General features: G+C 48.4%; 1 protein-coding gene and 1 long non-coding RNA gene across 3 annotated transcripts in view; one reads left to right on the top strand and one right to left on the bottom strand.

The window, feature by feature from the left end:
• GASK1A (golgi associated kinase 1A) overlaps nt 1-24790 on the top strand; it is a 58314-nt gene that overhangs the window by 8436 nt on the left and 25088 nt on the right. The window lies entirely within an intron of this gene.
• Nucleotides 6989-19251, bottom strand: LOC138918120 (uncharacterized). Its single transcript, XR_011427115.1, has 2 exons — nt 19013-19251; nt 6989-12444 (listed from the first exon to the last, which is right to left on the bottom strand). It is a non-coding gene; the product is annotated as an uncharacterized lncRNA (long non-coding RNA).

Here is a 24790-nt window from a genome sequence, read left to right as displayed (position 1 = left end):
AACCACACACAAGCACCTTACACCTCCCTCAGTGATCTCTCCAATCTAACTAAGTACTTGGTGGGTAGTGTCGTCTGTAGTCATCTTCCCATCTGGACTGTAAACTGAGGACAGAGGCTGTGCCTTTCTTCCTCCTTCTGGCAACGATTTACAAAGTTGGTTTTGTACTTTTAAATGCTTGGTGCTATGTTTGAGGTGGGGAAGGAAGACCCAAATATAGTCAAGCCTGCAATATCAGAGGGTCATAATTTCAAAAACTATGGGATCCATATCCCCCTTTGTCCTTTTTCCCGAAGGAGATGAATGGACTCCAGCCCCAAGGATAGTGATAACCAGCCATGTGGGAGGAAGGGGACAGGCATTCCAGGCTCTAGCTGTGCCCAGGCCAGGCTGGGGGCTTTGGGTCATGCTGTCTGGGATGCCTGGGCCCGGTGGAGGCGGCGGCTACAGCCAGTATAAGGACTGGAGGCTGGAATGGCCAGAGAATGGGCCATTTGGATGTCTATCCATGTGCTGAGAGGAGGCTGGGCAGGACACACAGGCCTCTCTCTCTGGGACAGAGTGGCTCTGTTGTCTGTCCACACAGAGGCTCAGTGTGTACCTCCCAAGGAACCTGGACCCCGGCACAGGGACTGGCCACTGGCAGAGGTGGCCTCCTGGACAGCAGGACCTCTCCCTCCCGGCCTCCCCACACACCTGGCCGCTGTCTGCAGGCCCCAGTCCGAGTCAGCTCTTACCGTCAGTCGCCGAGTTCTGTCTCACTCCCTCCCCCAGCTCTCCCCGCTTCTCCCAGCTCTGTCGGCTCTTGAGATCCTGTTGCAACTACAAAGATGCTATTGTATTGCTTTCTTTCAGAACACTCCTCTTGAAACCCTAGTTAAGATCCCCTCATTTCCCTTTGGGGAGGGGGTGCAGATGCCTGACTGAGCAATGCCACCCTGTTTAGTCACCTCGCTGCGAGTCAGGCAAGGCTCCTGGCTCCTCGTTCACACTCACTCGTCTCCCAGGCAGTGGCCCAGGGTGAATGGGTTTAAACGGTAATTGTCGCGATACCTGACTTGGTACGGTTTTAAAGCATGAAGCGTTCAGAGAATGAGTTGTAATCAGAGCTGAATTCAAGCCCTGCTCACCACCTCAGGAAAGTCAGTGAAGCTTTCCTCTCAGCCTCAGTTTCCCCATGAAGATAACACTGCCCCCGTGCAGGGTTGTGTGTTCAATGCTATGATGAGCACAGAGCACCTCCTACAATAGTTGTCAGCATGTGGTATGTGCTTAGTTAACGGGAGCTGGGATTACGTGGTGCCTAGACCACAGACAGGACTGGAGAGGCGGCAAGGGGGGGCCTCTAGGGCGTTAGCAGGACCCTTCAGTGCATGGAGGGGAGCAGGAGTTGGGGGGTAGCCTTGGAGCCTGGCTCCCATGCAGAAGGGGTCCTGGAGTGGGGAATATTTGCTATTAAGGGGCTGCCTTTATACCAGCTATGTGGATCCATGTCTACAGTGGTGAACTAGAGAAAGATGGAATCAAATGGAGGGGGCAGGGGGACCGAGTTCAGGGGTTCTTGACCTGCGTCCATGCCTAGAATCCCAGGGAGCCCTAAACCTCGTTGAAGAAAAGTTACATCTTTATTTTCACTCGTCTCCTACTGAAATCCAGTGTTTCTTCAATAATGAATATATCCACTAACCACAGTAGTGTTAGCAGGACCTGTGACTTTGTTGCCAAGAGGAATCACAGATATCTTCTATCATGAGTGGAAGCAGATACTTTGAAATATAGTCTTCACTCCTCACTGCTTTGGAAGCGCATTTGTTATTAGATTTGCTGATAGATCTTGTTATTTAATGTGTTAATAAAGAAGCACATGTGTTATTATATCACAAATTTAGTTTTTAGAATATTTTGATAACTGTATTTCAGTATAATTGGTTGCCTTTGTAATGCTATGTCCTTTATTTTATACATTTAAAAAAAGGCATCCTGAGAAGGAGGCACGGCTTCACCAGGCGGCCAGAGTAGTCTTGGCAGGTTCAGAACCTCTGCTTCTGTGTAGATATTCCTCTCTGTGATCTGATCTGGGGGCAGGCCAAAAGCCCCCTTTGCCTAAAAGTGTCTTTCCTCAGCTTCTACTCCCGGCTCATTAAAAATTATCTTCACGGGGGCCGGCGCCGTGGCCAAGTGGTTCAGTTCACGCACTCTGCTTTGGTGGCCCAGGGTTTCACTGATTGGGATCCCGGGCGCAGACATGGCACCGCTCATCAGGCCATGCTGAGGTGGTATCCCACATAACACAACCAGAGGCACTCACAACTAGAACATACAACTAAGTACTGGAGGGCTTTGGGGAGAAGAATGAAAAAAAAAAAAGGAAAGAGGATTGGTAACAGTTGTTAGCTCAGGTGCCAATCTTCAAAAAAAAAATTATCTTCAACAAACTTCTAGTGTGTGCTAGATACTGTGCTGGGTGTTGGAAGATAATTCCCCCTGATAATAATAACAAATATATTTGCACTGGGTGTAGCCTTTGTATTTTTTTATTATCTCATCGAATCCTTAATCCTTCCAGTGTTAAGGCTGGAATTAGTAGACCCATTTTAGAGATCAATAAAAAAGAGCAATTTAGAGATCAGTGATTCTGAGCAATGGCCGAGTCACGCAGCTCATCAATATAAGGGACTTCAAGTAGGCTCTCCAACCACAAATGTGATGTTCTTTCCACTCAATCAACTTGAAAATTCTCACACTTAGACGTAGCCCTTTTATTTTGATAGCTAGGCTTTGGAAGTTTTCTGTTAAAAGTAAACATCCTTGGAAATGAGTTTCTTTTGTAGAGCATTGCCCTGAGGGTCTGTCCTGGGAGCGTGTTGTTTAGACGCTGGAGATGGATGGGCCAGCGGCTGGAGCAGGAAGCCCTAGAAGTGGGCCAGTTCTGGATTTGGGGAGCCCTGGGGAGATGACAACCTTGGGGAGCATGAGGGCAGGGGACACAGGTGGTGGGGGGTGTTGGGGCCAAGTTTGGGGGGATTGGGAAGGCCATTGCTGGGGGAAGCAGCTCCAACAGGGAGGGCCAGCTCTGAAGCCTGACTTGACTCTCCTTACGTATTTCGCTTGCGGGGCCTCCAAAACATGTGGGGCTGAGTCCCAGCCATCAAAGTGGCATCTCCATGAGGAGCTGAGGGAGCCTTGTTTCCGGAAGCCTCTGATGAGAGTGCCTGGCACTGGGCCGAGAGGGCACGTGATGGACAACCAGAGCATTTTCTTTGTATCGTGAAAACAGAGACTGCTCCTTTTCTCTGACTCTGAGAAGGTCCCTGTGACACCGCTGGGCATTTCCCATTGTCTCTTGTCCTTCGCTGTGGCTTTCCCCCTCATTAGATGGTGAACCCTGGAAGGCCGCAGCACCCCTGCAGTGCCCAGGGCAGCGTGGGTGCAGAGGATGTGCTCAACAAGGGTTTGCATTGGGTGTTAGCCTCCCGCATCTTTATTTAAATCTCTCCAGAGTTGTCCAACAGAACTTTCTGAGATGATGGAAATGTTCCTTTCTGTGCTGTCCACCATGGTGGTCGTTACTCACAGGGGGCTAGAGTAGTTGAAACGAGGCTGATACAACCAGGAACGGGAATTTTAAATTTTAATTAATTTAAATGTAAACAGTCACATGTGGTTAGTGACTCTCATTTTGGACAGCGCAGCTCTGCACTGAGAAGTATAAACTGAAGTGCTGATGGAGTCCAGGCCGCTGGCATAAGTGAGAGAATTGGGCTGGGTATAATGAAGAGGAAATCATTCTATGTTTTGTTTTCTCAAGTTTTATTGAGCTGTGGTCAATGAAGTGTTTGTGTTCTATGAAAAACAATAAAACAAGTGAGATTCCAAAGGCAACTGTCCTTCTTTCTAGGAGTTGAGAGGCAGTAGGGAGTGGTGGGTCCTGTGGTGAACAGCAGAGAGCATGTCATTGAAAGGGAGCCATACTCTACTCCAGCCATGTGAGAACATGGGCCCAAACTGTGGCTAAAACTTCCCCTTTTTCAAGGGAAGCTGGAAACCTGGATTTTTATGTGAAACATCGTGGTTTCAAACATTGGCTAAAATTTATTTAGAACATTTCAGCCAAACAAAACACACCTGCAGGCCAGATTCAGCCCGTGGATCCCAGTTTACAAACTTTCCTCTAGGCCTCATCCTGAAGAAGTCCATGTGACCCGCTATGACTGGGATAGATTTAGGCAAAGAGAGTGGTAGATTCTTCCCTAGGTGTCCCTAATTGGCTTATCCTCCCCTGTTGGCATGAGTTTGGTCAGAAGAAGGGAGAAGTGTGTCTGGAGGACACAGACCCACTGCCTGCTCCTCTCTGGAGCTGTGTCCTGGCCTCTGAGCAGTCGTAGAGTAGAAATCTCTGGAAGGCTGGAACTGAAAGGCCCAGAGAGAAACTTGCTTTATTTTTTCAGCAGCAATCCCCACTCCCTCCCCGCCCCAACCCCACTCCAGGCCCGAGAGCAAAATGTATGGCTAGTAATATGAAGGCAGCCAATAATTCCAACAAATGACAGGGTCTCTAAAATTCCATCTGGCCTGTGGTGTTCCCACACGGGTGCTCTTGTGAGCTGGAACAACATGGTAATTCAGTCATGGATACGGAGAGGGCTCCTGGGGCCAGCAGGGCTTGCAAAAGCCCCAACGTATAATCAATGTAGAGACTGGAGCAGAGCAACCAGCCAACAGGGAGAGGGAGATAAGGGACACCAGGTAACCCCCTCCCACCTGGGGAGCAGGCAGAGGGCTCACACGTCCACCTATTGGGCATGTTTCTCAACGGAGGTCCAGGAGCCCTACCATGGAGGTGATCCCCTGGGTGTTGCTGGAAAATTATGATCATAGGACTAGGAACAATACTCACACTGACTGAACTTATCTATAGGCAGGCTCTGTTTTGGATGCTTTACCTACAACAGCTCATACAATGCTCCTGGAACCCAGTGGAATGATTTTGTTTTTATGAGTGACAAGTCACATTCTTTTCCCACCGGAATGCTACCATCATAAGGGGAGTGACTTTTGTCTGTATTGTTCACAATGTATCTCTTCTTTCTGGATCAGTGCTTGACTCAGGAATATCTGATCAATAAACTAATGGGTGGACCACCCCGCGGGAGAGGTAGTATTCTTATCACCATTGTACAGATGCGCAAATTGAGGCCCAAGTTCACACGGCAAGGACACAGTGGAGCTGGACTCAACATCAAGGCAGTGTGGCTCTGAGCCCGTGTGCTCTTCATGGGCTGGTGGTGGTAGGCAAGCCTGCCTCCCCCTGAGCCCACTGATGAAGCTTGTCAAATAGCTTGGGGACTGGGGAAAGGTCATGATGAGCAGATTTGTCCTGGGGGCTGGTCCTGTGGTCAGGGACTGAGTGGGGCCCCCAGGACCGTTTGGATATGGGTGCTCAGTCCCTTGCTCAGCCTTTGCCTGTGGGCTTTGGGCCATCCACACTGAACCTGAGGACTTGCGGCCTCCATGGAAAATGTGCACAAAACTGGAGAGGCTGTTTGTCTTTCTGATGACAGGTAGGTCCGTCTGTCCCAGGAGCAGAGACCTGGCAGCTGCACGTGCTGAGGATCCCGTGCAGAAGTGCACTTTCCCTGCTGCCTTCATGTGCTGAGCAGTGAGTCAGAGCTGAGCTTGGAACTTGGGCTGGAATACTGTGCCCTCTGCGGTGAGGCTGAGGGGCAACCTCAGGAGCCAGTGCGCCCTGCTTGGGGCAGGAGACACAGAAGTTTCCTTCCTGTGCACGCTGCGCCCTCTGCAACCCACCTTGGGGGATACACGCAACTCCCTTTAGGAGTCACAGGAAGGTAGTTTTGTGTGTGATTGTGTCTAGGGATAAGTGAGAGGGCCTGGGATCAAGTTGCTGGCCCAAGCGCGGGCAGACCTCAGCACATCCTGCTGGTCACACTTCTGCCCTCTGCTCTCTGCTCTTGGCCTGACTGTTACATTTTTCAAGTGGGAGGTATGAAGTGTGCAGGCTGCTGTTTTCCTGAGACAGAGAGATCTGGGATCCAGAGATGGGGAGAATCTTCAGATTGGAAAACAATATTTTCCCCCAAATATTCCTCCTGTGGGCTTCTCATCCATGGGCAGCTCTGCCCCTCACTGTGCAGATCCTTTCCCCCACCCCACACCCCCAGCAGGGGCTGTACCTCCTGTGGCGCTGCAGGGAGGGACCGTCCTCTGCCTCTGCCTCCATCGCCTCCTCCTCCTAACCGACATTTGTGGAGCATCTACCTTGAATCTGGAATCACTGTAAGCATTTGACGGTTATTTAATTGGCATTACTGCCCCATAAGGTTGAGGATTCCAGTGCAAGTAGTTTATTTGAAAGATGTGACCATCAGACAGCAGCGGTGGGTGGGGGAGTGAGACGGGGAAGGCAGCTGATGAAGGGCGTGTGGATGAGCAGGCTCCCACTGTGGCAAGGAGGGCTCAGTCCTGCTGGGGACTTCTGGGGACTGTGCAGAACACGCCTCAGAATTGTCCTCCCTGAGGGGTGAAGAAGATAGAGTCTTTCCCCACCAATTCCTGTCTGTCATGGATGGAGGGCTGGTGCTGGGTGTTAACTTCCCAGCGGGCAGGCTCCTGCATCTAAAGGAAGCCTGAAGCTTGTCAGATAGCTTGGGGACTGGGGAAAGGTCATGATGAGCAGATTTGTCCTGGGGGCTGGTCCTGTGGGCAGGGACTGAGTGGGCCCCCCAGGACTGTTTGCATGTGGGTGTAGGCCAGGAGACCGAGGTGCCTGTGGGAGGGGATGTGGGCCGGGCACAAACAGCACTTGCTGTAGGCAGGTGTGTCTGTTTCCCTCAATTTACAGGTAGGGAAATTGAGGCACATTCCACATTGGTGGGTCTCTACCAGGTTCTCTTTTTAAGGGAAGAAAACTGAAGATAAGACAAGAGAGAAAGAAAAGATGAGTCGTTGTACCTCTTAAGGGTAAATATCATTTCGTGAAACTTTTATTTGAGTTATACACACATATGTTGGGTCACAATGTCAAACGTATTCCAGTGTATGCTGGCAAAAAGAAAGTCTGAAGGCCAGTGGGTAGGTGACATAGCAGTGGCAGTTAGGCCCAGTAGAAAACAAAGAGGGTAAGTCGCTTGTCCAAGGTCACACAGCAAGTAGGTGGTGTTGCTGGGATTTGAGCCCAGACAGTCTGACTCCAGAGCATCTGTGCTGAACGGCTGTGCTGTCGTTGACCACTTCTGAAGTCCTTCAAGCGGGCCTGGTCAACACCTTGTTGTTCCTCTGTAGGGAGCATCCTGGCTGTGAGCACAAACTCACAAACTACAGGAACTCACAAACTGTTCCTGTGGAAGGAACAGCTGGAAGAACTCAAAATTTAAGGAGTCTCCACCCAAGAGTTGGTTGGATGAAGAACCAGCTGTTGTGGAATATCCTGGGGACCTCAACCCAGAATGAAGAGAGGCTGAAGGAGAAGAGGTGGGATGAGAGTGGGGAGAGTGCGGGGCTGGCGAGGTGGGCCTGCTCAGAACCGGGCCTCTCTAAGGAGGTAATGACTGGAGCATGGCGGCTAGGGATTGGACCTGTAGCCAGCTCCTCAGCCCAGTTTGTCCTTTGTTGTAGTTCACCCGTAGTGAGCTAATAATAATGGCAGCTACTGTCTTTCGAACAGTTGCTATGTCCCTGCCACTTCTTTATGAGTTTTATACACATTAACTCCTTAAACACTTGCATCAATCCTAGGAGGTCGGTGCCAGTATTTCCACCACTGTAGAAACATGAAGAGCTAGGACACTGGCCCTGGGTGTCTTCCTCCAGCAAGGGCTGAGTGCTGGTCTCTGCCCTCTGCCTCCTGGGTGATGGGCATGGCCTGTGGGAGCCCTCCTCCTGATGTCTCTTTGTTTCCATTGGTTCCCTACCCTCTCCCCATGACCTTTGTGCTAACCTAGGGTTTGCTGGTGCGAATTCACCTGCTATCACCTCTCTGGTCATGACTGGCACTGACTTGGTCTCTGTGGCTATTGGTGACACCCAGATTTGGATGGGAGACCTTCCAGTCAGTGTCACCTTTCTTAGGATGCACAGATTTGGGACAGCCTCTTTGGTTTCTTAGCAGGTCCTGACTATCACAACATCACTTAACCCATTGACTTTCAAAACTTTCTTTTACCAATATGCTTAGGAATACGTTTTACATTATGACCCAGTGTGTATGTGTCTGTGTGTATAACTGAAATAAAAGTTTTGTGAAATGATGCTTATCCTTATCATGTACAATGACTCATGTTTTCTTTCTCTTTTCTTCCTTTCCCTTCCCTTAAAAAAGTGTTGATAGTGACCCAGATACTACTAATGGGTTTCAATCCACAGGGTGACAATCTGATTGAACTCCTCCCTCAATTTAATAGAGTCATCCCCCTTCTTGAACTTGGTTCAAGTTCCTGGGAATGAAGTCAGTTTGGAAGGCAATGTGCCTGGTGTTGCATTTTCAAATCACCGTGCCACCTTGCCAACATATACTCCATGTTCTGGGCCGAGCTGGTGCACACTGGTGCTTCTTCATGGGCCAGTGCCCTCCACACCCAGCAAACCCCTGGTGAAGGTGCTCAGGAACCTCTGTCCTGGACCAGTTGTTAGCCCTAAGATCACTTTCCTGCTGTTCCTCCTGGATTGGAGTGCAGGGGGAGGTTGTCTATTGGGTCTTCTGTGGCTGCCTTCCCCTATTGCCCACCCTGACACAGACACCCAGATTCTCGAGGTAGGCATGCGAGACATGGCCCTTTTGGAACCCTTGCTGCTCAGGGACTCCTGTAGTAGGAAGACATCTTAAAGGAGGCCACAAGGCCAATCTCTGCAGCAGCCGTGGTAGGGGCTGTATTAGTTTCCTCTTGCAGCTGTAACAAATTACCTTGAACTTGGTGGCTTAAAACAACACAAATGAAGGAATCTGGAATATCTTCTCTCAAGACGGCAGCCACGGCTACAAGTCCATGTATTTCCACATAATTCCATCTTGCATGTCAGAGGGTGAACATTGGTCTGACTCTTTGCATCTCTTTTGTAACATTCTTCTGTAACACTCCCAGGTAGATGGATAAGGTGAGGCACAGGTTCTCAGGAAAGCAAACAGGAAAAGCACATTACTGATCTGTAAAAACTGTCCTTCTTACACGAGTTGTTGCAGAGGGCTGCTTTCGTGAGGTTAACTGTGTAATCGTCCATCAAGTGGCTGAGCTTATGACAATTGAGTTTTAGTTGTATTTGGGGACAGGATGGGGCATGGAGGACACTGAAGACTAATTTCTCTTACTTGCTAGTTTTGCCTTTGGGGTCTTGCTCTTGACCCATTTCCTGAACTGAATTTTACATTTTCTTGAAGACAGGGGAAATTTCATTCTTTCAGACCCCCGTGCACTGGTAGGTACCCATAGATGCCTGTCACAGGAGGGAGATGGAGTTCAGCCCACATTTTCTGTCAGGAGAGCTCTCTCCTTGGCTCTTCTTCCTCGTTCCACCTCTGCCCCTCCCCTGTCCGCCAGATACAGTGTCCCAGATGCCCCAGTGTTGGGAACGCCCAGCACCAGGTCTTCGCCTCAGTAGAACTTTGTCTAACCGGGCCTCTGGCATTGCGGGCCAGTCCAGAAAGCCTGCCCTGGGTCAGGTGCCATAAGAAATTCCACTTCATGACACAGGGGAGAGGATCGTAACCCTTCCAGCTCCTCTTCTTGGTGGAACCTGGTGATACATAATCCAGGATAAGGGATCATTCCTTCTAACCCTGGATGCAACTTAATTCAAACAGCATGTGGTCACATCCAGCCTGAAATGGGTTTGGCCCAGCCAGACCAGGGCAGGAGGCCAGAACAGAGGAAAAGGAGCCAGCTGTTTTGAAATATTGGTCTGTGCTCAGCGGGCTCATGCAGCCCTTAGCAAGTGTGTGATGAGGACGCAGTGCTTGCTTATTTATTCATGAGCACAAAGTTGCAGACAGGGGAAATGCCGATTGACTTTATCCCTTTTGAAAGAGGAGAACTGAGCCTCAAGGGGTTGGGGGTGGGGGCCATGCTACTGATTTGCAGAAACACCTAATGTTGCCAGGAGCCTGAATGAGAAATTAGAGGAGGTGAGGAAGATAAGAATGAAGGTGAGGATAGGTGGGCCTCGGGGGCATAATTAGAGTGCTGGCCTTGGGGACCTCTAGGGCAACAATTCTTTTTAAAATTTATGTGACCCATGAGAGGGCAGTCAAGCTTGCTTTGGAGAAAGCATTTATGAGGGCTGGGGAGGCTTCCTGCCAGTTGGATCCCTGGCTCGCTTCTCCTACCCTGCAGGCTCCAGGGATCCGGCTGCTGCCTCCCTCCTCAGCCTCCCTTTCTCCCACCTGATCTTGTGTCTCCACAAGGCTTCCTCCTGCTCGTGAGGCAGCTCCCTGGCCTCCTTTTCTAGGGGCACACACAGCCTCCTTTCTTTTTGGATTCTTCTTATTACTAGAAACTACACAACATAGAAACTTTGCTGATTAGAAATCTGGTATTAATCGTCGCTAGTCTCCTTGCCGTGTGAGTGGAGCCGGGCAGATCCGCGTTCAAACCTCCTCTTCCAGAATCCCTCATTAGATGGTCCAGCGTGTTTCTCAAGACTGATGCTCTCAGAGGCTGGGTATGCTGCTGCAGTTTCCCAACTCTGTGGGTTTAGTTTGTTGGGACAAAAGACTCAGCGTCTGTTCCAAGATTGGAGGCAAAACTGATGTGTATCAATTTCTTTCTTAAGGGATTTTCAAGAGTAGTTTTGATCGAGATTTCATTTTTTGCCTAATTAGCCGTATTGGAATCTCACTCTCCCGTAGGTTGGAACTCAGCTGCACTGTAATTTTCACGCTTGCCTTTGTGTTGGTGTTTCCAGTTGGACTGGTTCAAGTGATCTGGTGCTGTTTATCCTTCAATACAGCATTTCTTAAACACCCTGTGGGCTCCTGGGGTTCCAAGGATCTGTGCCTCTGTTTAGAGCTGTGCTGTTCAGTACGCTAGCCACCAGCCGCAGAGTATTGAAGTGTGGCTAGTCTCAACCAAGATGGGCTGTGTGTGTGAAATACACATTGGATTTCAAAGACTTATTACAAAAAATGTAAAATATCTCATTCATATTTTTATATTGATAATATGTTGAAATGATAATATTTTGGATATATTTGGTTAAATAAAAAATATTATTGAACTCAATTTCACCTGGCTTTTTGCCCTTTTTAAAATGTGGTTACTAGAAAATTTCAGATTTCGTATGTGGTTAGCATTGTATTTCTTTTAGTGCTGAGTTAGGTAAACACTGTCACAGCAGAACCTGATTCTTGAGGTCTTTCATTCTTGAAAGTCAAGCTCGACAATTTCCACATTCCTTGTTTCCTGACCCTTTTCTCTGATTTTCATCTCTGAACACTGGGGACTACAGGTGTTCATTAGACTCTGATTTTCTTTTCACTGTAACTGGACTCCCTTTGATTCATATTTCTGAGAAGAGTCTCTAGGCTATTGACCTCAATCTTGGGGATTTTCCTGACTTACATAAGAAAATATTTACTTTATCTGGTCCCATAACCCCTTCAAATGATCTCTAGGACTCTGTGGGTAAGTATGCATTTAAAAAAAAAATAATAGATGAACACAATCGAGAAGAGAGCAGCTTGCTTCTAGATCAAGGGTCTTCACAGTGGGGCTCGCTCACCTCAGCAGTACGCTGGATAATCCACTGGGTGATGGTATGAAAATACTAGGGCTCCTGTTTACATTTATTTTACTTAACCCTTTTATGATTTTTTAAAATTTCTTTCTCACTTTTTATAGTGAACATATTCATGTAGCACTACCTGCTTATAATATGTAAATATTGGGAAAAATAATTTGTGAATATTGGAGGGATATGCTGAAAATTTTTACCAATAAGGGTATGTCATCAAAAGTTTTGAGACTACTGGTCCAAAGAAGGTGATTTTCTCCCCTAGCGTTAATTGAAGTCCACCACTGTGTCAGTTACTCTTTTGAATATATGCCGTTCATTCATTCATTCACTCATTCATTATTTATTGAGGATCTACTGGGTGGCAGTTGCTTTGGTGACGTTTACTTGCCATCTGGATTCCGAAACTGTTGTTTTTCCCCCTGCCTAATGGCTGGAAGAAGTTTCAGCAGGCTTCAGGCATTTGGGGGTGGAAGACTGAGTGAGCACAGCCTTTTGTCTTGGATTTGCCAAGGCTTGGATAAGCCTTTTAGTACTTAGCATGTCTTCACTGAGGAGAGATGTCTGGGTGAGGCCATGGGAACAAAGCCGGATGATTTCAGGTGCGAGCTGTTCAGTTGGCCGAGGAGAGGTGCACAGTTGAGGCTCTGGATATCTTAGATGTATTACTTGCCTTCACTTCCCCCAGGTGCGTAGGTTAACCTGTCAGATGTTTTATTAATTAATTAAGACAAAACATAAAGCAGCCAAAGAGTGATCATCACACAAGAGCCCACAGCCACCCACCCTCTTCTTGAGAGAAGTTAATTGGATAACTCAACCAGAGCCTCCCTGGGTTTCTTCCTCCTCATCTGTAAAAACGGGGAGTGGAAAACCAGAGCAGCCCTTCTCAAGCTGTTTCCAGTTGTGACCATGACTTATTAACTTCCTTCTGTGGAAGATGAGGATTTGGGTCTTTTCCCACCTCCAACACACACACACACCATTCTCATCCATCCATCCTCCCAATATGATTAGATAATTTTGGTTAGATCAGTGTTTACATAATTATGACCACGTGAAAGCTATTCACAGCTGTATTAGTTTCCTATTGCTACTGTAACAAGTTGCCACAAACTTGATGGCTTAAACAACGTAGACTTATTCTGTTGTGGTTCTGGGGGCCAGAAGTCCACCATGAGTCTTACACGGCTAGAATCAAGGTGTTGGCAGACCCGGTGCCTTATGGAGGCCCCAGGGAAGAATTGGTTGCCTTGCCTTTTCTGTCTTTTCAAGGCCACATGTATTCCTTGACTTGTGGCCTCTTCCTTCATCTTTTTTTTTTTTTTCAAGATTGGCACTTGAGCTAACATCTGTTGCTAATCTTCTTTTTCTTTCTTCTTCTCCCCAAAGGCCGCCCCCCCCCCAATATATAGTTGTATATTCTAGTTGTGAGTGCCTCTGGTTGTATATGGGATGCCACCTCAGCATGGCCTGATGAGCGGTGCCATGTCCGGGCCCAGGATCCAAACCAGCGAAACCCTGGGCTGCTGAAGCGGAGCACGCGAACTTAACCACTCAGCCATGAGTCCGGCTCCTCTCTTCCTTCATCTTTAAAGCATCTTCTCTCTCATTGACCCTGCTTCAGTCATCACCTGGCCTTTTTCTTCTCTGGTCAAATCTCTCCACTTCCCTCTTAAAAGGATACTTGTGATTACATTGGGCCCACTTGGGTAATCTAAAATAATCTCTCCATCTCAAGCTCCTTAATTTAATTACACCTTCTAAACCCCTTTTACCATGTATGGTAATTTATTCACATGTTCTAGACCTTAGGACACGGATATCCTTGGGGAGCTATTTTAGCCTACCATAATGGCTGAGCACTGTATTACCTTATGATCACTTTTCCTTTCCTGTGCAACTTGTTGATTCTTTGCAGTTAATAATTGCCTTTTTCTTTTGCTTAGTTTTTCATATTTTTATCACCAAATCAACTTCCCCTTAGTAGACTCAAACACATACCAATTTCATCTTCATGGGGGCCTGCCCGCCTCAAGCCTTTTGACCTGCTCCCTTCTGAGCTGGTTGCTGCCCTGGTTTGCTTCCAGCTGTTCCTTGGGGTCTCCATTCACCAACATCTGGAGGTCCCCTTTCCTCTCTTTTGTGTTGGATGTCTGTTTTCTGCATCCCAGGTCTTCTGCTTTCTCAGTTTACCCCTTGGTTTTGGTGGAGTAACTTATCCAATAGCTTATCATAAATGATACATGAAGAGTAAACCATTTTGAAATATTATATGTCTGAAACTGCCTTTATTTTACCATCACATTGGATCAATGGTTTGGCTGAGTTTCTGTCAGATTTTGAAGGATTTGCTTAATTGTGCTCTAGCCTCTGGTGTTGAAGTAAAGAAGTCTAAAGCCATTCTGATTGTTGATTACTTTGTATAAACCCTGTTTTTTCCCCTTCTTTCTGTCTGGAAACTTGTGGGATATTTTCCCCGGTGTTCTGAAATTTCACAATGATGGGTCTCTATTTGTCTTCACCTGGCTTCCCAGGAGCTGAGCCTGCGGCAGAAGGCTCATGTGTTATTAAGTTGTTAGAGAGCGCTGTCTCAGGGAACACCCAGAGAGAGGCAGGGAAGCGGGGGAGACGAGATGAGGATGCATTATCAAGCTGGCTGCTGCTAAGTGTAATTGCAGGATCCTACGGACCTAGCCAAGGAGCGGCATAAACTGAATTCATGATCACTTGGATTTATCCACTCGGTCCAGACTCCCAGTGATCAAAGGTTTGCTCCACTCGACATAAATTGCCCTATACTTCTGGGTTTTGTTCTCCTCGGTGTCACACCCATGCTAGTCATGGAGGAGCAGGTGAGAGGCGCAGCACCCGTCAGGATGTGCTGATAGGTGACATAAGAACCCCAAGTAGCCACTACTGTGGCAACTCTGGTTTTTAATGGTGGCAGCAATGAATTGTCTCCATGAGTATGGGGACAGGTCATACTGTTGCTAGGGCTGATCCCATAAAATGCAAGTGGATGAATGTGTGTGTGGGGTGCGGTGGGGGGTGGGGAGCGGCAAATCATTGAAATCAATACAGTTCAAGTCCTGTTTTCAGCTATTGTGTTGGACACGTGGGGGACCCTTGCAAAATTTCAATGTTTAGTATGTAAATGCTCCCTTAAAACTTCGGTTTCAGTATAGTCTCCCTGCCCTCAATTGTGCCAAATGCTTCCCAGGATATAGATTCTCTGGCTTTCTCTCTCCATAGAATAAACCCATCTCTAGCTGGGTGCAGGAAGGACAGTCACCTGGCTCAGCAGTATGGAATGAGATATCTGGGTGTCCAGCTTCTTAAACAGACTTCCAACCAGCCCGCCTGGTTTTGATACACCTTCTCCCCCACCTCTGGAGGTACCTGCTGGCACCAATTCTGGGTGTGTTGGGGCTTCTGTGGTGCGCATCACGTTGACTCCTGCCCTTCTGCCTTCCAGTTGAGAGTTCAGCTCTCACAGATCTGCTAAGGCCGTTACGTCTCCTTCACCTGCTTTCCAGCTTCCTGAATTTTGCTTCCAGTTGCCTCCTCTTCCATTCTTTTTGTCCTTATGCATTTGTCTCTTAAAAATCAGGGCACTTTACTGTCATTTTAGTGATGTTTCAGGACGGAAGAGAAGAAATAGCGTGTGTTTCATCCACCATTTTTAGCTGAACAACAGCAGGATTACTTTTCTAAATCAAATTGTCTGGCTCCAAGCCATCCCTCACCCAGGTGAGCCAGCATCAGTCAGATAGCCCAGTTCAATTCGCCTCTAAAAACCTTGGCTTTTGAAAGCAAAGGCTTTTTATTCTCTCCCGGGGCAGGAAGAGGCCAGCTCTGCAGGTTTGCTCGCTTGCTCAAGAAGGGGGACAGGGAGGGGAAGCAACTCTTGTTCTTTGAGGGTTCAATAAAACAGGGACAAAACTCCAGCTACTACACTGATGGAGTCAGCCAGACTCTGCCGCTTAGCTGTGAGGTGTGAGAAGTGATGTAAGCTCCCTGTGCCTCAAGGCCTGATGTGAGTGATGATGCTTCCCTTGTGGGGAGGTGGCAGGGAGTAGATGAGCCGTTGTGGGTCAAGTGCCTGGTACAGCAGATGCTCCATATGCTGGCTACAGTTGTTGTCATGGAGCTCCCTGGAGGGAGGACCTCTGCGCCTCCAGGTTGGTTTCATCTGTGTCCCTAGACATGGCTGCCCAGTCCTCGTCAGCCCCAGGCCTCCTGCTGGAAGGGGCTCTACTCCCCGTGTTGTCCTGAGATGCCCCATGAGCCTTCCCACTGCAGGGTCCCCTTAATTCCCATTTAGCCCACACACTGCCCATCTCATAAACTCACTGAAGGTGAAAATTAAATCTTTAATTTTTCCACCTCAGATTCCAAGGGTGGCTTTGTTCTAACCTCCCCAGGGTCAGTCTTCAAGGCCTGCGTTTAAGGGCTGACAACCCAGCCCTCCTGCCGGAAGCTTGGCTCCAGGAGCATTTAACGCTTTCCAGGCTCTGCAGCCAAGGTGTGGAAGTCTGCTGCAATGGCCTTGTAGAGCCAGGGGTCACAGGCTGCTCTTTGGTCACTTGAGCAAGTGGTGGCTCCCAGGAGGTGTCTTTGCATCAGTCCCTGAGACCTCCTCATGCCCCTTCCTGTCACCCGTGGTTTACCAGTCCTCAGAACGCTCAACCTTAACCACTAGTGGCCGTTCACAGATGGAGAAAGTGAGGCACGAGTAGTAAAGGAAAGAGGTGCTGGAGTTACCAGGTACCTCAGGAATGTAATAGTCCTGTGATTAAATAATAGTACTCAGCAGTCACTATAAAAATATATGCAATGCCCTGTTCTTAGCACTTTACATGTATTAAAACTCATCGAATCCTCCCCACAACTCTTTGAGGTCGGAACCATTGTCGTACCCGTTTGCCAGATGAGGAAACTGATGTTAAGTGACATGCTCGTTAGTGGCGGAGCTGGGGTTTGCACCTTGATGGTCCAGCTCCTGTGTATCCTCTGGTGTGTCCTTTAGGATTCTGCCTTTCTGCAGTGAGTGTTTGGGAAGTATTTGTCAAGGGATGACAAGACCTCTCGCCTCCTATGTCTCAGTTAGTGCCAGCTCACGTAGTGAAGAGACAGACCCGGGTATTTCTCAGCTCTTCCAAGGGCTTCTGCTGGCATGGGTTTCCCCGTCAGCTGGAAGTGCTGGAAATGCCTGTGCACGAGCACCCGAGGGCCTGAGCTAATTCTTCTCTCCTGCGTCCCCAGGTCCCCAGGCCCGGACTGGCTCCTATGTTCTGGGAAGGGCTTGGTCTCTGGAGGTTGGAGACCTGAGATGAAATCCCAGCTCTTCTCTTTAGTTGGCTTGTCACCTTGAGCAAATGACAAGGTCTCTCTGAGCTTTGAGTTCCTCCTCTGTAAAACAGCATGGTGAGAATTCCTTCCTCCTTGTCAGGGCGGTTGTGAGAATGTCTGGAGGTAACATCCTTCAAGCCAGAGTCGTGAAAATCACCAAGACGTCATGGGACTGTGGTGGAGTCCTCGAAGAGCCACCCAGCTCTGCTCCCTGGCTTCCCAAACTCTGCCAACTCCACCCCTTCAGGCTTGGGAAGTTGGACAGCCTGGCTGAGGCAAGGCCAGTTTTGTCGGAAGCTTTGGGGTCGCAGAACTGGTGTGGGGCGAACAATTGTATCATTCACCTTGTTACAGTGAGACAGTGAGTTGCTTGAGGGCAGAGCTAAGCTGTCCACACACTGGTGCCCCTGTTTTTTGCCCAGTGCCTGGCTGAGAGGGGGTGCTCAGAATAAAAGGATATACCAGTGATGCAGCAGAATTTGTCTGGGGGGCAACACCTTTCCATGCCTCAGCACTACACTGTTCCTTTGGATGAGGCTGCCTGCCTCCTGGCCCAGGGTGCCTTGAGTCCCCACACTGAGGGTCTCAGAAGTGCCTGACGCCACATGGCTTTCCCAGCGTCCTCCATTCCATGGCGCTAACCAGTCACGTATCGGGTTCCAGGACGTTGTAGATAACAGCTCAGTTGGCAAGAACAGAAACCACTGCAGTGAACAAGGGACACTGAAAAGGCCAACCACGCTCAGGTGCCACCCAGCCAGAGCCCTCTTCCTGCCAGGCGGTATCCTCAAGTAGAACTCTGATGCTCACAAGGGCCCCTTCCTGAGGCTTTCTCAAATCCCTAAATTTGAAAACACCTTATGGCATTTTATCTTCTAGATAAAATGCAGCAAAGTGAGCTGAGTGAGTTAAAATTTCAATTTCTATTACTGTTCTTGGAAAATAATTTTTATTTTGGCTGAAGCCTTTGCTGAAACAATTTCTTGAATTGCTTTTCTTGTTTTCATGAGGGTGTGGAGAATTCATTTGGCTCATAGGTATCTGCCATCTCTACACGTAATACTCTTTTCATTACTTTTTTTTTTTTTTGAGGAAGACGGGCCCTCCGTGCCCATCTTCCTCTACTTTATACATGCGACGCCTACCACAGCATGGCTTGCCATGCGGTGCCACGTCTGCATCCGGGATCTGAACTGGCGAACCCCGGGCTGCCAAAGTAGAACGTGTGAACTTAACCACTGCCACCAGGCCGCCCCCTCATTATTGTTTTTAAGGCTTGTATTTTCTGGGGTTCTTCTCCCTGTTTCTTTTCTCCCCCTGGACTGAGAGCCATCACTTTCTAAGACTCCGTTTGGTCTTCGTTTCCATCCCCAGCACTGGCTGTTGCCTTTGGCCAACAAGGAGGTTTCCATCACATCACAAGGTCAGTGTGTCCCTGAAGTTATGCTGTAGAAGCCAAGTGGCAGGACCTGGGTGGACAGCCTTGGACTCATTCACTTGGGGTAAATGAGATTCAAATCTGAGCCTCAGGAGAACTTCAAATTACCCCCTGCCATGGGCCTTCAGCCCCCCTCCCTAGCGTAAATCCCCCCAGGCCGAATCTCTGTGGTGTCTTTACAGGTTCAAAATGCTTTGCTCCAAATCTGCCAAGGAGAGCATTTGCTTGGGCAGGTTAAGGAAGGGTGAGGAGGACATGAAAGGAGATTTTCGTTTTCAAGAAGGACTTTTCTCTGAGCTCAAGTACCCACTGTATGGACCACCATTTACAAGACTGAGCTGTCTTCTTGGACATAGCACCCGCTGAACTGCTTCAAGTCAAGACTGCGTGAAGCCACGGGAGGTTGTTGAAAGGGGCAGCGATAACCGCACAGAATCCCAGCTTCCTTTCCCAGGGTTAGCCCCTCCCCAGACTCACCTCTGCCTCCCAAGGCTCTGGAGTCTTCTTCATCATTCTGTGGTGGAGTGAAAAGTACATGGGCTTTGGGAAAAATTCAAATCCTGCCTTGCCACTGACCAGCTGTGTGACCTTCAGCAAGGTGCTTCTCTAAATCTTAATTCCTGTCACTGTAAAGTCATCATATTAGTGCAAACTTCACTGGGTTTTGAGAGTGCCTGGCGCGTGGTATGTGCTCAGTAAGTGGCTATTGTCAGTAGAATCTGCTGTATTCACCTCTTAGGTCAGATTATTCCGTTTCCTGGCAACATACTTGAGCTGAAGGGAACTTGGGCACCATCTGGTTCTGAAAGGAGCAGGAGGCATAGAACCTGCCTTGTTTTGAGATCAAGCCCTGGACCTAATTTGAGGATAACAGATTATTAGAAGGCTGCTTCTGATCCTACCCCTCAAATAGGCCCAGATTTGAGTGGGTCAAAAGGTGGCTTTTTCTCCTTGATATTCTTCTATTTAATAAAGTAGGACATGAGACACAATAAGGTTATTTTCATTTTGGAAGAAAAATAAATGTAACCCCAAAACACTTTTATTTTCCCTCAATTTGCCCCAGTGCAGAAAGGCCGGTGTCTACCCTGGATCTCATTCAAGCCTCATTTTCCAGACGAACTGACCAGTCCCCAAAAGGCAAACCTCTTCTGAGAGCAGGGCCCACCCCTGAGGCCCAGCGAGTATTTCAGGATCAGGGCTGGAGCAGGGTCTCGGGTGGCAACCCCTTCCTGGGGTGGCACAGCGATTAGGTCACTGGCTCTGGAGCAGCCTGCCTGGGTCCAGGCCCTGCGGCTGCCCCTTTGCTGGCTGCTCTGTGAGCTTTGGATCCCCCCCACCCCATTCTCTAGGCCTTTTTTCCCTCACCTGTAAAATGGGATAAAACTACTAACACCGACCTCCTAAGACTGGCATGCGGATTCACTGAGTTAATAGAAGCGAAGTTCTTTTCTAACAGTCCCAGGTACATAGGGAACAGTGAATAAACATTAGCTATCATTCCTTTCATTGTTTTTTCCCCTTTTGCCTGGAAATTGGTGGGGCCAGAAATTACAAGGGTAAGAGTTCTTTCTTGCCTTGAAGTTGCTGATGTGGAAGGAAAATCACAACTCTGATGGAGCTGAGCAAGGGGGCCTGGCCGGGTGGTGGCTGAGGAGACAGGCAGCCTGGAATTCTGCCCACAGTGGGACAAACAGCTCCAGCCTCCCAGGACCCAGCAGATCCCACTGGGAGAGGGACGCTCTCTGCCTGGAGGAGGTCCTAACGTGCTGTGCTTGTCGCCTTTGGCCCCCAGAGGTCTGTGCCAGCTCAGCCCCTCCTGCCTGGGGCCTGACTGGGTTCAGCCAAGGGAAGCAGAGTTTGACCAGGTCTAGCCTGCAGCATTACTCACACGACTGGGACATGTGGTTTTAATCCAGCCCTCTGAAAATATGTGTATGTATTCTTGCTTACCCCAGCCATGGTTTTGTTATGAAAAATTTTTAACTGATCTTTAAAAAATGGAACAGAGACTTCAAATTCCAAAATCTTTGTCAGTCTCACTCAAGAGTCTGAGTGGCGATGAGTCAGTGGTCAACCAGTGGGGGCTGTTTAAAAGAGGGCAGAGGTCACAGGGCAGAACGGTCACACCTTTAGCGATGACTCCAGAACCAGAGCCAAACTCAATTTTCATTACACACACACACACACACACACACCTATACACACACATCAGCACGTGGCTCCCTCTGCCCCTTCTCCCAGACAGAAAACTCTCACCGAGAAACACTTGACAAGTGCTTTGTAATTCCTTCTGTTTGGACGGGGAGAGGAATGCTGTGACCTCCACCTTCTCTCCATCTTCCCTCTCAGCGTGTTATCCCATCATCCATGGCAGTTTGGTGCAGGACCAGGTTTTTGTCATCTTTTTTGACATCTGGGAGTTGGAAAAAGACGGCTTTGCCTCTGTTCCTGCCAGCTGGTCCCTGTGCAGCAGCCAATGGGAATCCTAGTTGTGAAGCATGGGGATGTCAGGGTTCGGAGCAGGGCATTCTGGGAGGTGGTCTGGGGAAGGGAGAGCTAGTGCCAAAAAGTGAGGCAGAATCCTGCCTGGATGTTCCCAAAGTAGAAGAGCCTTCCTTTCCCTGTGACCGTTTAGAAATGAGAAAAAGTCTCCTGCTGGCTGTTCTAGTACAAACTGTAATCAAGTCCTGTCCTCCAACTGTCCTTGTTTCTCAAACTGTCTCTGTGCAAAGGCGACCAGCTTGTGTTGGAATTTTTAAAAAAGTCTTTCTCAGAAGACCTCTCTGGTTCCCATTTGACAGAAGGTCCCTCCATGTCATCTGCCCATTCTATGGGGAAGCTGGTTAATGGGATATGTCTGTGACCAGGTTGCCCCATCATCATCATCACAGCCTGAGTTCCATGTAGCGACAGCCCTATGCCCTTACTAGTCAAGGGAAGGACACTACCCTTAATTACTAAACTGCCTAACTCTTATCTGACCAAGGGTACACAGAGAGCCCAACAGAAATCACCCAAGGATCTGTACTAGTTGGCTTTTTCTGTGATAATGCTGCATAACAAACAACCTCACAATCTCGGTGGCTTACAGTGGATAGGCTGGACCCAGCAGTGGGGCTGGGTTGGCTCCAGGCTGGAGGTTTGGTTCAGGTCCGCTCCAGGCGCCTCACTCGGGGGTTGCTCCTCTCATGGAGGACAAGTTTGCAAGGAGGCAAGTCAGACCACACAAGTACATTTAAAGCCTCTAGTAGGACCTGGCATGTGTTATGTCCACTCACATTCCATTGGCAAAAGCAAGACGTGGCCAAGGTCAAGGACGATGGGTGGGGAAGTGTACTCCATCTTCTGTGAAACCATGGCAAGGTGAGGAGAAGGAAGAATTGTGAACAAATAATACCATCAATGACACTGTCTTTCATTCATGTTTAAGAACCGTCTTCCACCCTGTGTGCAGGCAATGACAGGGATTTTGGTGGTGGCTCCTGTCCCCAGCCCAGCACAGCCCCCAGCTTCTTAGTGGGCTCTTTTGATCGCTGTTTTCCTGGCTTCCCTTCCCACAGTTGCTAGGGAACCCAAACGTTCTTGTCAGAGTCTCAGTCTTTTCCTTTTAGCCCCTTCACGCATTTCCCTCCTGGCTCCCACTCTTTCTCTCCTCCCCTTCCTGCATGCCTTGGAGCCAAACAATTCCTTCCTCTTCCATCCTGGATATCTTTAGATGGAGGCCTCTGCAGGACAAGACCTTTCTCACTGTCAAGGTGGCCTCCTCCTGGCTTACACGTGTGGTTTTATAATGAAAGGGTTTCTCTTTCTGCCTCTCCCTTGAGTTGTGCTCCCAAATATCTCCATTTTTTCACTCTGACATTACGATGTCCCAAAACCCAGGAAAGGGGGTGGGTATTTTTCAAATCCCAGAAAGGGAGAGGGTGTTCAGGAAGTGGAGGCAGAAAAATCCTGATCCCACCACTCGTTTAAATGTACTAAACCATGTAGTGGGCCCTTCACGTACTTCAGCTCCTATCTTTCCTATGCCAATCCTTGGAGGGAGGAATTATCTCATTCTCCCCCATTTTATAACTGAGGAAATGGCGCAGAGAGGTTGTATAACTTGCCCGTTGTAACACAGCTCAGAAGGGCAGAAGGCAGTCTAGAACTCAGCTGTGTCTTCCCCAAAGCCCATGCCATGTGCTTTTCTGGCTACCCTCCTTTCCTCTCCTCTTCCGCTGCAGCTGTGGGTGGATGTGACTGTTGGGCCAGCGGGCATCTTCTCTGAGGAATTAAGGGGGAGTCTGGGTGAAAAGGTAGGAGTGGGGATTTGAGGACGGAAGAGACACAGCAGCTGTAGAACCAGACAGTGACGGTCACGCCACTCCTCTTTCCCTCCGGTCACCATCACGGCGGGGCAGAACAGACTGTGTGTGTTTTGGGTGGTGAGAATTGGGAAGGCGGCGGATTCAGCTGGCAAGTGTGCAGTGATGGGGTTAGTTAGGTTCCATCAGTGAACTTTCTAGTACCTCATGCATCATTTCTCTTTCTTCTTTCTCGAATGTACTCTTTACTATTCAGCTGAATATTTCTCTTCAGAGGATGTTTTTTTCAGTTTCATCAAAGCTGCTTTTCTTTCCCCGAAGCTTTACTTGGGTGGCCCTGCAGGCACATCTGCTCATGGCCGTTTCGAACCGTTGGTCTCTGCAGTGCTGCACAATTGCCAACTTTCCCCAGGTTGTCTGAAGCTAAGCAAGGTCGAGAGAAGGATCAAAACAGTCTGTCTTCTTGAAACATTTTAAAAAGATGATTTATGTTTCCCTAGTGGTGTCCAAAACTTGGAGAATACAGATTATGAATCCAACTTGAAAACATATTTTTGCTTTTCAGAAGGAAAAAAAACCCAAGCAGACCTCTTTGTCTATGGCCATTTCTCCTCTCTAGAAATCCCTACGGTTTTTCCTAGAGCTGCATGTAGTGGATGTTCAGTATGGCTTTGTCTCTCCTAATAAAAATTGGAAATGATCTGAATATCCTTCCTGTAGAGGAACGGGTAAAGAGATTATGGCAATTCCCACTGTGAACTATTATGCAGCAGTTGACTAACTCTATATAGACAGATATGGAAAGAGCCTCAGGATGTATTGTTATGTTAACCAAAGCAAGTTGTGGAATAGTCCTTTATGCTAAAAAGACTGACCACGTGTAGTAGACTGAAAAATGATCCCCCCAAAGATATCCATCTCCTGATCCCTGGACCCTGTGAAGGTTACCTTGTTTGGAAAAAGGGTCTTTGCATATCTGACTAAGGTAAGGATCTTGAGATGGGAGGCATGGCCTGGATTATCCAAGTGGGCCCTAAATGTCATCACATACTCCTTATGAGAGGGAGGCAAAGAGAGATTTGATACACACAGAAGAGGAGGAGGCAATGTGACCACAAATTGGTGTGATGCAGCCACAAGCCAAGGAGTGCTAGCTGCCTCCAGAGGGAGCGTAACTCTGCTGACGCCTTGATTTGGGCTCAGTGAAACGGATGTTGAACACATTTCTGTTGTTTAAGCCACTGAGCCTGTGGTGATTTGCTATGGCAGTCACAGGAAACTAACTAATACACCATGGCATGTGTGTGTATGTCATCATGCAAGGAAAATAAACAGGTCTGGGGAGATGTACACCCCAACTGTTGACTGTGGCTCTCTCTGGGGAGGGGAAGAATAATGTTCACATTTTGCTTGATTTTCTTAGTATTATTTGGGCTTTTCACAGTGCTTATCTATGCATGTATTACGTCTATGTATGCGTTAAGTAGTACTAAAGACCAAATTAAAAATATATCTATTTAGGACAAAAATTTAGAATCTCACTTCAAAAGTATCATCAGATAAAGGCATGTTAGGAAGTGACAAGGATGATCTATTTTGTGGAAAAGAGGCTCAGTCCCACTGGGGACCCTATGGGACCATATAGAATGCCTCTCAGAATTATCCCTCCAAAGGATGGAGGCTGGGCGTTTGTCCACTAACTTTCGTCCCCTTTGGCTGAAGGTTGTCAGCAAAGGTGTTAGTTTCCCCTGCGCCTCCCTGCAGAGCAGGCAGGAAAGCAGACAGTGGTTCCGGGGCTTGAGGTGGGAAGCTGGCAGCGCGCAGTGGGATTGTCCACTGTGAAGGCAACTGGAATCAGTCACAGGATACAAAAAGCATCTTCTATGGAGGGGGACTCCTGGAGCCCCAAGCAGGGAAGCACCCCAGAGACTGCAGGAGGCCTTCT

Source organism: Equus caballus, chromosome 16 (assembly GCF_041296265.1).
Source record: "Equus caballus isolate H_3958 breed thoroughbred chromosome 16, TB-T2T, whole genome shotgun sequence".
NCBI classification, from domain to species: domain Eukaryota; kingdom Metazoa; phylum Chordata; class Mammalia; order Perissodactyla; family Equidae; genus Equus; species Equus caballus.
Note: the sequence above shows the minus strand (reverse complement) of the source record. Positions and strands in the feature narration are given on the sequence as shown.